The sequence below is a fragment of the Silurus meridionalis genome, chromosome 20 (genome assembly GCF_014805685.1).
Source record: "Silurus meridionalis isolate SWU-2019-XX chromosome 20, ASM1480568v1, whole genome shotgun sequence".
NCBI classification, from domain to species: domain Eukaryota; kingdom Metazoa; phylum Chordata; class Actinopteri; order Siluriformes; family Siluridae; genus Silurus; species Silurus meridionalis.
The window spans coordinates 10,410,001-10,422,073 of NC_060903.1; the positions used below are offsets into that span (position 1 = coordinate 10,410,001).

At 37.7% G+C, this 12,073-nt stretch overlaps 1 protein-coding gene across 9 annotated transcripts in view; it reads right to left on the reverse strand.

Moving 5' to 3' along the window:
* cadm3 (cell adhesion molecule 3) overlaps nucleotides 1-12,073 on the reverse strand; it is an 87,129-nt gene that overhangs the window by 53,031 nt on the left and 22,025 nt on the right. The gene's annotated exons all lie outside the window — the stretch shown is intronic.

Consider the following 12,073-nt stretch of genomic DNA (forward strand, 5'->3'; position numbering starts at 1 on the left):
AATCCATATCCTTCTCTTCCGTCACCCTCTCTCTCTCTCTCTCTCTCTCTCTCTCTCTCTCTCTCTCTCTTTCGGTCGAGTTAAACATGCTCCTGAGGCTCCAGTGACCAGTGTTCCTGCCCCTCTCCTCCTTGGATCTTCACACTTCTGTGCAGCTCGGGACGGTCTCTTAATTCCGGAGTAGAACGGGTGCTTTGAGGACGGATTGGACTGTAGTTGGTGTCGGCGGTCTGCTGCACTGACTCGGGAGTGCAGTTTGCTTCTGATCATCATCACTGTACCCCACAACATTGTATATCTGCTTCAAATGGACATTTGGTGCAACCCAGATGAGGATGGGTTCCCTCTTGAGTCTGGTTCCTCTCAAGGTTTCTTCCTTATGCCATCTCGGGGAGTTTTTCCTTGCCACAGTTGCTCATCAGGGACAAACATACTTACAAAGAACATATTTATGTTTAATCACCACATTATCTGTGTAAAGCTGCTTTGAGACAATGTTCATTGTTAAAAGCGCTATACAAATAAAAATGAATTGAATTGAATTGAATTGATGATGTAATATTAAATGCTTGGTTCTTTCCTGGCACTAGAGTTATTTTATCATATAATATCAGGTATGATATCCGTAAGATAATATCTTTAAATAATGAACATTATGTAGTTAATAATTAAGTTCCTTTATCCATGAAGGTTATGGCACTAAGGGTCTGACACTCAGATGCCTGCTTCCTTCATATATGTGTAATTATTATTATTATTATTATTATTATTATTATGCATCCAAACAACAAATCAGACCTCATTAAAAGCCTCAAAATCCTATTCTTAAGTATTTTTCTTATCTCACTAGCCTAGCAACTATAAACATTACCATTATTCAAAAGTAAGATTACCAACAAGCAAGTTTAAATTGAAAAGCTTTTAATGTTTTTTATAAATGCATCTACATTAATTATAAATACTGTCCTGTGCATTTTTATTTCAAAAGGGAACTAAACTAAACAACACAAAAATGTACATAAATTTAATTATTGCATGCCACTAAATTTTGATAAACAAGACACTGATTTCATATGCTGAAACCATTTATTATTTTGTAAATGTACAAGCCCAAAGAAATGAAATATAATGCAGGTTCATTTGGCATCAAAAATTGATGCAACAGAAAAAAGTGTTTGAGACATGAATTAAAATGCATCCTACCATCTTTATCACAAAATGCCTCTCACCTGAGCCACTAATGTTCACTTGATTCTAAGTTGGTTTTCTTTAGGAGATTCAGACACAAATGGAAATGCGTACTCTTCTAGATGACACCAGATAGTGTGATCATAAGTCATTACGGTCCTGGGATAAGCACAGAACAGTCATTATAATTATGGCATGTAAGGCAAGTTCTTACAAATCTAGAAAGATTCTTGGTACAGTATCTAGAGAGATTTTCCAGTAAAAGTAGGGAGCACTATATCCGTTTTACTTGTACAACTGAAATTCTTTTGGGTTTGCCACAAGCTAAGCTCTAGGATGCAGTGAAGGACATAATTTGCTTCAGTTTATTTCAGCCTGCCTTGTTTTTAATTTTTGCATGAGAATCTCTCAAATGAATGAATGTAAATGTAAATTTGCATTAAGAGCTATAGTCTATATACAGCAAAGTTTGGATTAAACAGCGTTTACACAAGTCAAATACTGCCATTTTCTGTAAAGACACTGACATAATCAATCAACAAATGCTTTCTCATAAAAGCAGACCATTATAAACATGAAACTATAAACCTTATTGCTGTCATTCCATTGATCTTAAATGACTGGAATACAAAAGGGGAAGTGGAATCTTAAAAACAGCATTATGCTGACTCAGTTCTGGAAGGTTTTACGATCCACTTTACCTTTCTAGAATGTACTGTAATTTGGTGCAGGTTCAAAAGTGTATTTAAAGTGTAAAAAACCCTTAAGAACTGCAGATGCAAGTCACAATGCAACTAAATGAAACATCTTTGTCAACACTGGCTAGTTGATAAGAGCAACAAAGTGAGTACACGACAGTATGGGCTTTTTATCTGCATTGTAAAATACAATGTGACCATAGTTTAAAGTATTGCAATATCACATTTAGTGCTAGTCATGTTCATGTGCTAGTCAGTTTTGCTCTTCCAGTCCTAGGTTAACTCAGCACTGGTTTTATAATCTCATGGTTTATACATCAATTCAGGGGATTCTATTACCATTATTGGTTATATCATGTATTCAGTTATATAAAATAAAAATAAATAAATAAAAACAGGTGTTCTGAATGATCATAAATGTTCACCTGCATCTCTCACCTTCACAAAAGCTGATGCCAATCCACAGCTATATTTATACTTCTCATATTTTCTTGAATCACCCTTCAACTTGGTTCAAGGTGAAGTTTAAAGGGAAAGTAGAAAATGGTAAATACTTGGCCAAGCTAAAATATAACAGATAGAAAGCCCATAATGCTTGACTCATATGAGGTAAGATCTGAAACCTCTCAACTGAAACAAAAAAAACCCTTGCCTTTTAATGTGTGATTCAGTGAGACACTGTAATGATTTCTTTGTTTTGTTTTTTAATGCAATCTTAAAACTGTATTAATTTTGTTAAAAAAAAAAAAACTTAATCTGACATTTACAATTTAAGTTAATATATTTTGGTGAACATTATAATGACGAAAGCCATACTCAAGCATTCAGAACTTAAAAATTATATAATAATCTTCTTTCGGCTGCTCCCATTAGGGGTCGCCACAGCGGCTCATCCGTCTCCATACCCCTTTGGGCTCTACATCTGCCTCTTTCAACCCAACTACCTGCATGTCTTCACTCACCACATCCATAAACCACCTCCTTGGTCTTCCTCTTTTCCTTCTTCCTGGTGGCTCCATCCTCAGCATTCTTCTACCGATGTACCCCAAGTCCATGCACGATGTACCCCTCTGCACATGTTCAAAACATCTCAATCGGGCTTCTCTCCCTTTGTCCCCAAAATGTTCTACATGCACTGTCCCTCTAATAAACTCATTTCTAATCCTGTCTATCCTCGTCACTCCCAATTAAAATCTCAACATCTTCATCTCTGCTACCTCCAGCTCCACCTCTTGTCTTTTACTCAATGCCACTGTCTCTCAACCATACAACACAGCAAGTTTCACCACAGTCCTATAAACTTTCCTTTTCACTCTTGCAGACACTCTTCTATCACAAATCACTCCTTCCACTCTTCTCCACCCACTCCACCCTGCCTGCACTCTTTTCTTCACTTCTCTAACACACTCTCCATTACTTTACACTGTTGATTCCAGGTACCTAAACTCCTCCACCTTCTCCACCTCTTCTCCCTGCAACCGCGCCACTCCACTGCCCTCACTCTCATTCACACACATGTACTTTGTCTTTCTCCTACTGACTTTCATTCCTCTTCTCTCCAGCTCATACCTTCACCTCTTCAGGCTCTTCTCAACCTGCTCCCTACTCTCACCACAAATTACAATATTATCCGCAAACATCATAGTCCAGGGAGACTCCCGTCTGACCTCGTCCGTCAACCTGTCCATCACCACTGCAAACAAGAAAGGGCTCAGAGCCAATTCTTGATGCAGTCCAACCTCAACCTTAAACCAGTCTGTCGTTTCTACTGCACACTTCACTGCTGTCACACTGCCTTCATACATGTCCTGCATCACCCTCACATACTTCTCTGACACACCTGACTTCCTCATACAATACCTCTCTCGGCACCCTGTCGTACAATTTCTCTAAATCCACAAACACACAATGCAACTCCTTCTGACCTTCTCTATACTTCTCCATCAACATTCTCAAAGCAAATAATGCATCTGTAGTGCTCTTCCTCAAGATGAAAAAATACTGTTGATCACAGATGGTCACCTCTTTTCTCAGCCTGGCTTCCACTACTCTTTCCCATAACTTCATAATATGACTGAACTTTCCCTGTAGTTACTGCAGGTCTGCACATTTCCCTTATTCTTAAAAAACGGTACCAGCACACTCCTTCTCCATTTCTCAGGCATCCTCTCACCTTCCAAAATTTTGTTGAACAACCTGGCTAAAAACTCCACTGCCATCTCTCCTAAACATCTCCATGCTTCTACTGGTATGTCATCTGGTCCAACCGACTTTTCGCTCTTAATCCTCTTAATCACTGCTCTCACTTTCCCCTTACTAATCCTATCCACTTGCTGCTTCATGATTTCCACATCATCCAACCTTCTATCTCTCATTTTCCTAAATCATTAGCTGCTCAAAAAACTCCCTCCACCTTCTCAACACACTCTCCTCACTAGTCAACACATTTCCATCTCCATCCTTTATTGCTCTAATTATTAGCACATCCTTCCCAGCTCGGTCCCTCTGCCTGGCCAATCGGTACAAATCCTTTTCTCCTTCTTTTGTGTCCAACTTCTCATACAGCATATGCCTTTTAAATTGTATTAACGTACTGTCAATTCAGCACGCATTTCTGTTTTTACCATTTAAAAAAAATATATAAATACATAAATAAATATCTAAATATTAAAAAGGCGAAATTAAAACCTTCAGCAAAAAATACATTTATCCACGACGTCTTTTCTTTACTTAGATATAAAATAAATAAACTCCAGATAAAAATATTTTTAATCCGTAAACTTTTGTTTTATTTATGCGTCAAGTCTCAAATTAAACACCAAATCCGCTATGATTTACACAATTTACCCTCTAGGTGGCGTTTTGTGGGTTTTTCCCTCATAATGGTGACAAACTTAAATTACTGTCTTTATTGATCGTACGGATCCTACTCGCCTTACGGATTATACCCGCATTACGGATTACACATGCATTACGGATCCTACCTGCTTTACGGATTACACCCAGGTTCCGGGTCCTACCCGCTTTACGGATTATACCTGCATTACGGTTCGTAACTCTCCCGGATTTTGGTTTAGTTTCTGAACATCAATAAAGACTATGATTGAGTTACTCCCGTTTCCTTCGCGTGGTCATTGTCCTGACATCACCCTATCAGAAACTCTCTTCACTACACTTACTAAACTCTTCCCTCAGGATCACCCTACACCATTTCTCTTTCCACCCACACCATAATAGAACATCAGACCCCCTCTAATGTTTCTGGCCTTACTCCCTATTCACTTGGTCTTCTAAACACACAACATATCTACCTTTGTCTGCTCTGTCATATCAGCTGTCTCTCTCTCTCTCTACCATTCACAGTACTGTACCAACTCTAACCTCCACTCTCCTACACTTCTACTTTTCCTGCTGTCTCTGTAGACATCTCCCGATTCTCCTTCGGCCAGAATATAAAAATTATATAATAATAATAATAATAATAATAATAATAATAATAATAATAATAGTAGTAGTAGTAGTAGTAGTAGTAGTTGTAGTAGTAGTAATAATAATAATAATAATAATAATAATAATAATAATAGTAGTCGTAGTAGTAATAATAGTAATAGTAATAAAAATAATAATAATAATTATAGAAATAATAATAAAATAAATCCCTAATTTATTAGGGTTTTTTTTGTGAAATGCAATTTAGCACAAAATCTATTTGGGTGGAGGGAAACCGTCTAAATTGCAAACTGTTCAAGGATTCATTAAAACGTCACAACAAGAACTCGTTCAGTTTTAGTATCAAAGATGAAGAAGAAGAAAATTAATCCTAATAACACTTAGCAGGTTTAAAGAAATAATAACAACAACAATAATAGTTGCAGTAATAATAATATAATAAATTGTGTTACAAGAGCACATCTGTTTTACACAAGGCAAGGTAACTTTCAAAAAACAGAAAATTAATCCTTACAACAAGAAGTTTTAAAAGAACACCACAGCCAACAACAATGAAAATATTAATAATAAAAATAATAATAGCATGGAAAATTTCTCGTACCAAGCAAGGTAACTTAACAACAAAAAACTTTTTCAACAAAATAATGGACACAGTGCCACTAGGGCCAATAGGCACCACCACAAATAACACCACAACATGGATTTATATAGCTGCAGAGCCATATAAGTAGTACACACTTTAAGAACAGGTATATCAAAACACAAAAGGTCAGAAATCCACGAGACCACCCAAAACAATGCACCCAGCTATGTAAACAGAGAGTAAAAGGAGCAAAGAGAAAGAAACTTTCTTGCCATCAGCGTATTTGTCTGTGCTGTGTTTGTGCTGTAATGATTGTTTGTGCTGAAATGACCTTCAAAAAATTAAATGCAAATGTTTGTGCAGGTTATGAAATGAAATAGCACTGTTGCTTTTCTATGAACAAATACAATACTATCAAGCCACATGTTTTCATGGGTTTTGTTCTTTTATTTTTATACTCTTGTACCACTTCTCTTGGCACTTCTCTTGGTGCCAGAGGAGAAGTGAAAATCCATATATTATGACACCTGCAATGGACTGATGACTAGTATTGCAAATTAGCAACCAACCGATTGACCATGAGGTGTTCACAGGAGTGCAGATAGATAGATAGATCTACTATATAGAAATGAACCATAAAAGCTTTGGAACCAAGAATTACTTTTATCAAAGTGAAGAAAGAACAAATCTGCAAATGATCTAAACATACCAACTCCTTAACCCAGCATTTTATTTCATAAAGAGGCTGAAGAGAGAAACTCACGACTGAAAAAAGTAAAATGTGACAGTTTGGCAATGACAGAGGATAGCATAATGCACTGATTGCAAATAATGGATATTAAGAATTTACTTTTATTTACTTTAACACTATTTGTTCCAATGTTTTGCTCGGCTATACATTGGACAGCCTGTCTCTTAGGTTGTTTAAAACATTTATCAGGAAACAATAGTTGAAATTCTGCTCTATTTTCTCACACACAACTTTTGATCTAAAACCCAAATGTCTTCAACATGAAGCGAAAACAATAGAACTGTTCCAATACTTTCAGAGAGAGCTAAATATCAGACAGTTGTGGAGCATTTGAGACTCCAGGACTGGTGGAAAAAAACATGCTGTAAATCTAATCCTAAACTTTAAGTCCTTAAACTTTAATTTCCAAAAGGAAATATGTTTGGCTCTTTTTTTAAGCCAAATGTCCACACAAAGTCAAAACTGTCAGACATTCCTCTTTTTCTGGAAACAACTTTTTAACCAAGACATGAAAAAACACCCACAGGTTTTTAAGGCTCTTACATATATACTCCATAAGATGTAATGCTCATCAGTACTGAATTAGAAAACAAACTGTAACCTCATCCACTGTGGTGGATAAGCCTGCAGTGTGATCGACCCTTGAGCAGCTGAAGCAGGCCACACAGCAGAGCTTTCAGAAAGAAATTGCTGAATAAAACAACACAGATCTTTCAACCTCAGCCAAACTGAGGAATGGATCCACAAAGAGCTGTTTTCACACAAGGGAGGGCCATGGACCAACTCCAAACATCTGAAGACACCTTACAATTTCTCTCTCTCTCTCTCTCTCTCTCTCTCTCTCTCTCACACACACACACACACACACATTCACATCAACACGTGAACACACAACTACAATTGTCCCTTTATTTCTAATTTATATTCTCTCGTTGTACCTTGGCACTTTAGGAACACTTCAGACTACTCCGCTCCTGCAGTAATCAAATCTGAACAACCTCAGAACTGGAGTGTGAGACAGAGAATGCTCCATATAGAGCTAAAGGTTAACAGTGTTCATGATCATAAAACACACATGCATACCTCACTGCTCTCTCTCAGCCTCTTAACCCGATGCCCTGCAGCTGAGCTCTGAACAGGCACACGTTCACACTCTCTCTTCTTTTAGTGTTAATTAGTCACTGTATCACATTAAATTTGGTTCTCCAGTCTGATGGTCTTAATACTCTAGTGGACTGAGAGGGCTCAGGTGAAACTGGTTATGTGCAAAACAGGAAGCTAATACCAAATAACTAAATGTTCCAAACATAACTAACATAATAGAGCTCTCTAATAAACTGATAAGTCAGATCAGCATTGCACATGTCAGTGGGTTTAGGATTTTACAGCATAATAGTGGAATAAAAGCTGTATTGTCTTTAGACCACTGTTGTAGTTAATTTCCAGTGTAGCCAGAGTGGACCATTGCTGCTTTATATTACTGTGCAGTTTTCTTATTGTTTTGTAGTCTTTAGGTAAATATTAGCTTGTAATGTAAACAGTGACAGTTAGCCATTCATCAGTCAGCATATTTTATTGGAGTGTGTTACTTCAGTGTGTAGGTGTATTAGATCGGTTCTGGCATAAGCATCACAATTAAGTTCTTAAAAGGCATGAGTGACTTGGCATGAGTGTCCACACATATACAGATATTTTTGAAACCATTCTTGAAAGCCCTCCATTAAGTATTCAGCAGAAATACATAAGTACATGCATATCATATACTGCTGCCTCCACAAAAAGGGAGTAATAATAAAGTAAAACTAGTTTGCAAACACATTATCAAATAGGAAAACAGAGTAAAAAAAATAAAAAGAAATCAGTAGGTTAAATACACATTTTCTCCATTAACAAGAAAGATTGAACACAAAAAGTGTTTTGGAGAGAATTTTGAGTTTTTTCAAAAGGTTTTGTTTTCAGTGACCCTAAATGCAGTTTTTGCATTGATTGGAGGCAAAATACTAAAGAAAAAAACTATATATAATATAAAAAAATATAAAATATAAAAAAATGTTGACGTTTGCCCTGAATGAATATAATCTGTATAACACCAACCTGTAAAAGATTTGCCTCAAGGGATTAAAGAACAAGATGTACTGTAAAACCACCAATACGATAGCATTTGGTTAGCTAATTAGATATAAAATAAAAAAGCATTGTTTATTTATATTAAATGCTTTATATGTTAAGAACAATAAGTTACATATTAACTACTTTTTTTCTTTGGTGTTGAAATTTTTCCTGTGCTGATCTGCAGAGGATCATATAGCTTAACAAGCATCACACTAAGCTCATTAAATTTCACAAAATGTGATGTGAATTCCCTGCGGAAAAAATGCAACCTGAAGTGTAAATGAGACATTATCCACCTTGCAAACAAGTTTTGATTTCTAAGTTTCTATGTACTTTGTATTGTGTTAACAGGAAAATATGTATTTTCAGTACTCTAAAATATATATTTCTGCCAAAATGCCCTAATAATAATCACTTAATTTTATTAAGACTGACACATGCTGGCTGAAGAATTTTAGAAAGAGTTATTAATATAACTTTTGCCAAAGGAGCACTTAAGCTGAACAGCATTTTTTGCACTGTCAGAGAGAACAGCTGTGGTTCCTGAAATTATAGGAGGCACTGAAACAATACAGATGGATAATTTGCCAACAATTCTATTGTATTCTGCATTATATTGCATATAGAACCATACTAAAAAGAATAATTAATGGATGAGCATATTTAAATTAAGGGCAGAATTTTTACTTAGGTAAAATACGAAGCGTTCAATATACTACAGTAAATTAAGTTTGCAATAATTCATATTTCTACTTAATATAAAATTGACATTTTTGCCTGCATAGTAAACCACCATATTGTGTGCTAGCTGTTATTTAGTCCTGCTAAAACTAAGAGCTACTAAATTTAAAAAAGATGAAAACATTTGTGAGTTTTCCGGGGTTTTTTATTATTAATTTTTATTTTATAAAAAGTCAAGTCAAGAAGCTTTTATTGTCATTTCAACCATATACAGCTGAAGCAGTATACAGTGAAATAAAACAACGTTTCTCCTGAACCCTGGTGCTACATACAACAATCACGGACAACAGAAAACACAGGGCTAAGGACTAGTAAGTGTCCTCGCCACATAAAGTGCATGTGTGCAACCTGGTGCAAACAATGCAAAGACAACACAAGACAATGCAAGACAACACAGGACAGTGCAAGACAAATACACAAAATACAAAAATAGCTCCAACAGTAAACCTGTTGTAAAATGTTGAGAAGCCTGATGGCTTGAGGGAAGAAACTGTTACACAGTCTGGATGTGGCAGCCCGAATGCTTCAGAACCGCTTCCCTGATGGCAGGAGGGTGAAGAGTGTGTGTGATGGGTGTGTGTGGTCATCCACAATGCTGTTGGCTTTGCGGATGCAGGGTGTAGTATAAATGTCCATGATTTAGAGGGGAGAGAGATTCCGATGATCTTTTCAGCTGTCCTCACTATCCTCTGTAGGGTCGTGCGATCCGAGACGATGCAGTTTCCAAACTCAATGGTCCCTCTGTAGAATGTGGTCAGGATGGGGGGAGGGAGATGGCCTTTCCCCAGCTTTCTCAGGAATTAGAGATGCTGCTGAGCTTTCCTGGTGATGGAGCTGGCATTGAGTGACCAGGTGAGGATACCCGCTAAATGAACACCAAGGAATTTGGTGATCTTGATGATCTCCACGGATGATCCATCGATGATCAGTGGAGAATGGTCACTCTGTGCTCTTCTGAAGTCAACAACTATCTCTTTAGTTTTGTCAACGTTCAGAAACAGGTTGTTGGCTCCACACCAGTATGTTAACTGTTGCACCTCCTCTCTGTATGCTGACTCATCATTCTTGCTGATGAGACCCACCACGGTCGTGTCATCGGCGAACTTGATGATGTGATTTGAGCTGTGCATTGCTACATAGTCATAAGTCAGCAGAGTGAACAGCAGTGGACTGAGCACACAGCCTTGAGGTGCTGAGGTGGACTGAGGTCTCTCAGTCAGGAGGTCCAAGATCCAGTTACAAAGGGAGTTGTTCAGGCCCAGTAGGCTCAGCTTCTCAATCAGGTGCTGATGGATTGTGTTGAATGCTGAGCTGAAGTCTATGAACAGCATCCGTACATAAGAGTCCTTGTTGTCTTACTAACTCTTCCATTAGCACTGGTTATGTACCTAAATCATTCAAACTGGCAGTTATCAACCCCCTAATTAAGAAACCTGACCTTGACCCATGTCAGCTGTCCAACTACAGGCCAATATCAAACCTCCTCTTTATATATGCTGCCTCTGGGTGAATATATACATAAACATGGTATTTAATTCCATTGCTATGCTGATTATACACAGCTGTATATTGAGGCTCACGTAAATAATATTACCAGGATTGCCTTCTTTCACCTTAGAAATATTACTAAAATTTGAAATAGGATGTCGTTACAGGATGCAGAAAAACTAGTTCATGCTTTTGTAACATCTAGTCTTCCTCGCCACCATGTTGAGACAATGCATATTTTTAATTCAATTCAATTCAATTCAATTCATTTTTATTTGTATAGCGCTTTTAACAATGAACATTGTCTCAAAGCAGCTTTACACAGATAATGTGGTGATTAAACATAAATATGTTCTTTGTAAGTATGTTTGTCCCTGATGAGCAACTGTGGCAAGGAAAAACTCCCCGAGATGGCATAAGGAAGAAACCTTGAGAGGAACCAGACTCAAGAGGGAACCCATCCTCATCTGGGTTGCACCAAATGTCCATTTGAAGCAGATATACAATGTTGTGGGGTACAGTGATGATGATCAGAAGCAAACTGCACTCCCGAGTCAGTGCAGCAGACCGCCGACACCAACTACAGTCCAATCCGTCCTCAAAGCACCCGTTCTACTCCGGAATTAAGAGACCGTCCCGAGCTGCACAGAAGTGTGAAGATCCAAGGAGGGGAGAGGGGCAGGAACACTGGTCACTGGAGCCTCAGGAGCATGTTTAACTCGACCAAAAGAGCGAGAGAGAGAGAGAGAGAGAGAGAGAGAGGGTGACGGAAGAGAAGGATATGGATTATTAAGTGTAACTATTGGTGTACGAAAGTTAATGTCACTGTGCAGTTTGGACTCCGGCAAGACTCGCTATGGCAGCATAACTAAAAGGGAGAACCAGAAGGTAACACAGACATGAGGGATCTCTGGGATAAGAGACGACCCACCACACCACCGTCAACAAACCTGAGTGAGCGTGTGAATGTGAGGGACGACAGCATACAAATATACCAGTTCACCAAACACTCTATATCCATGTTCCCTCCAGATCTGTGCCTTTACCTAAGAGAAATCTACT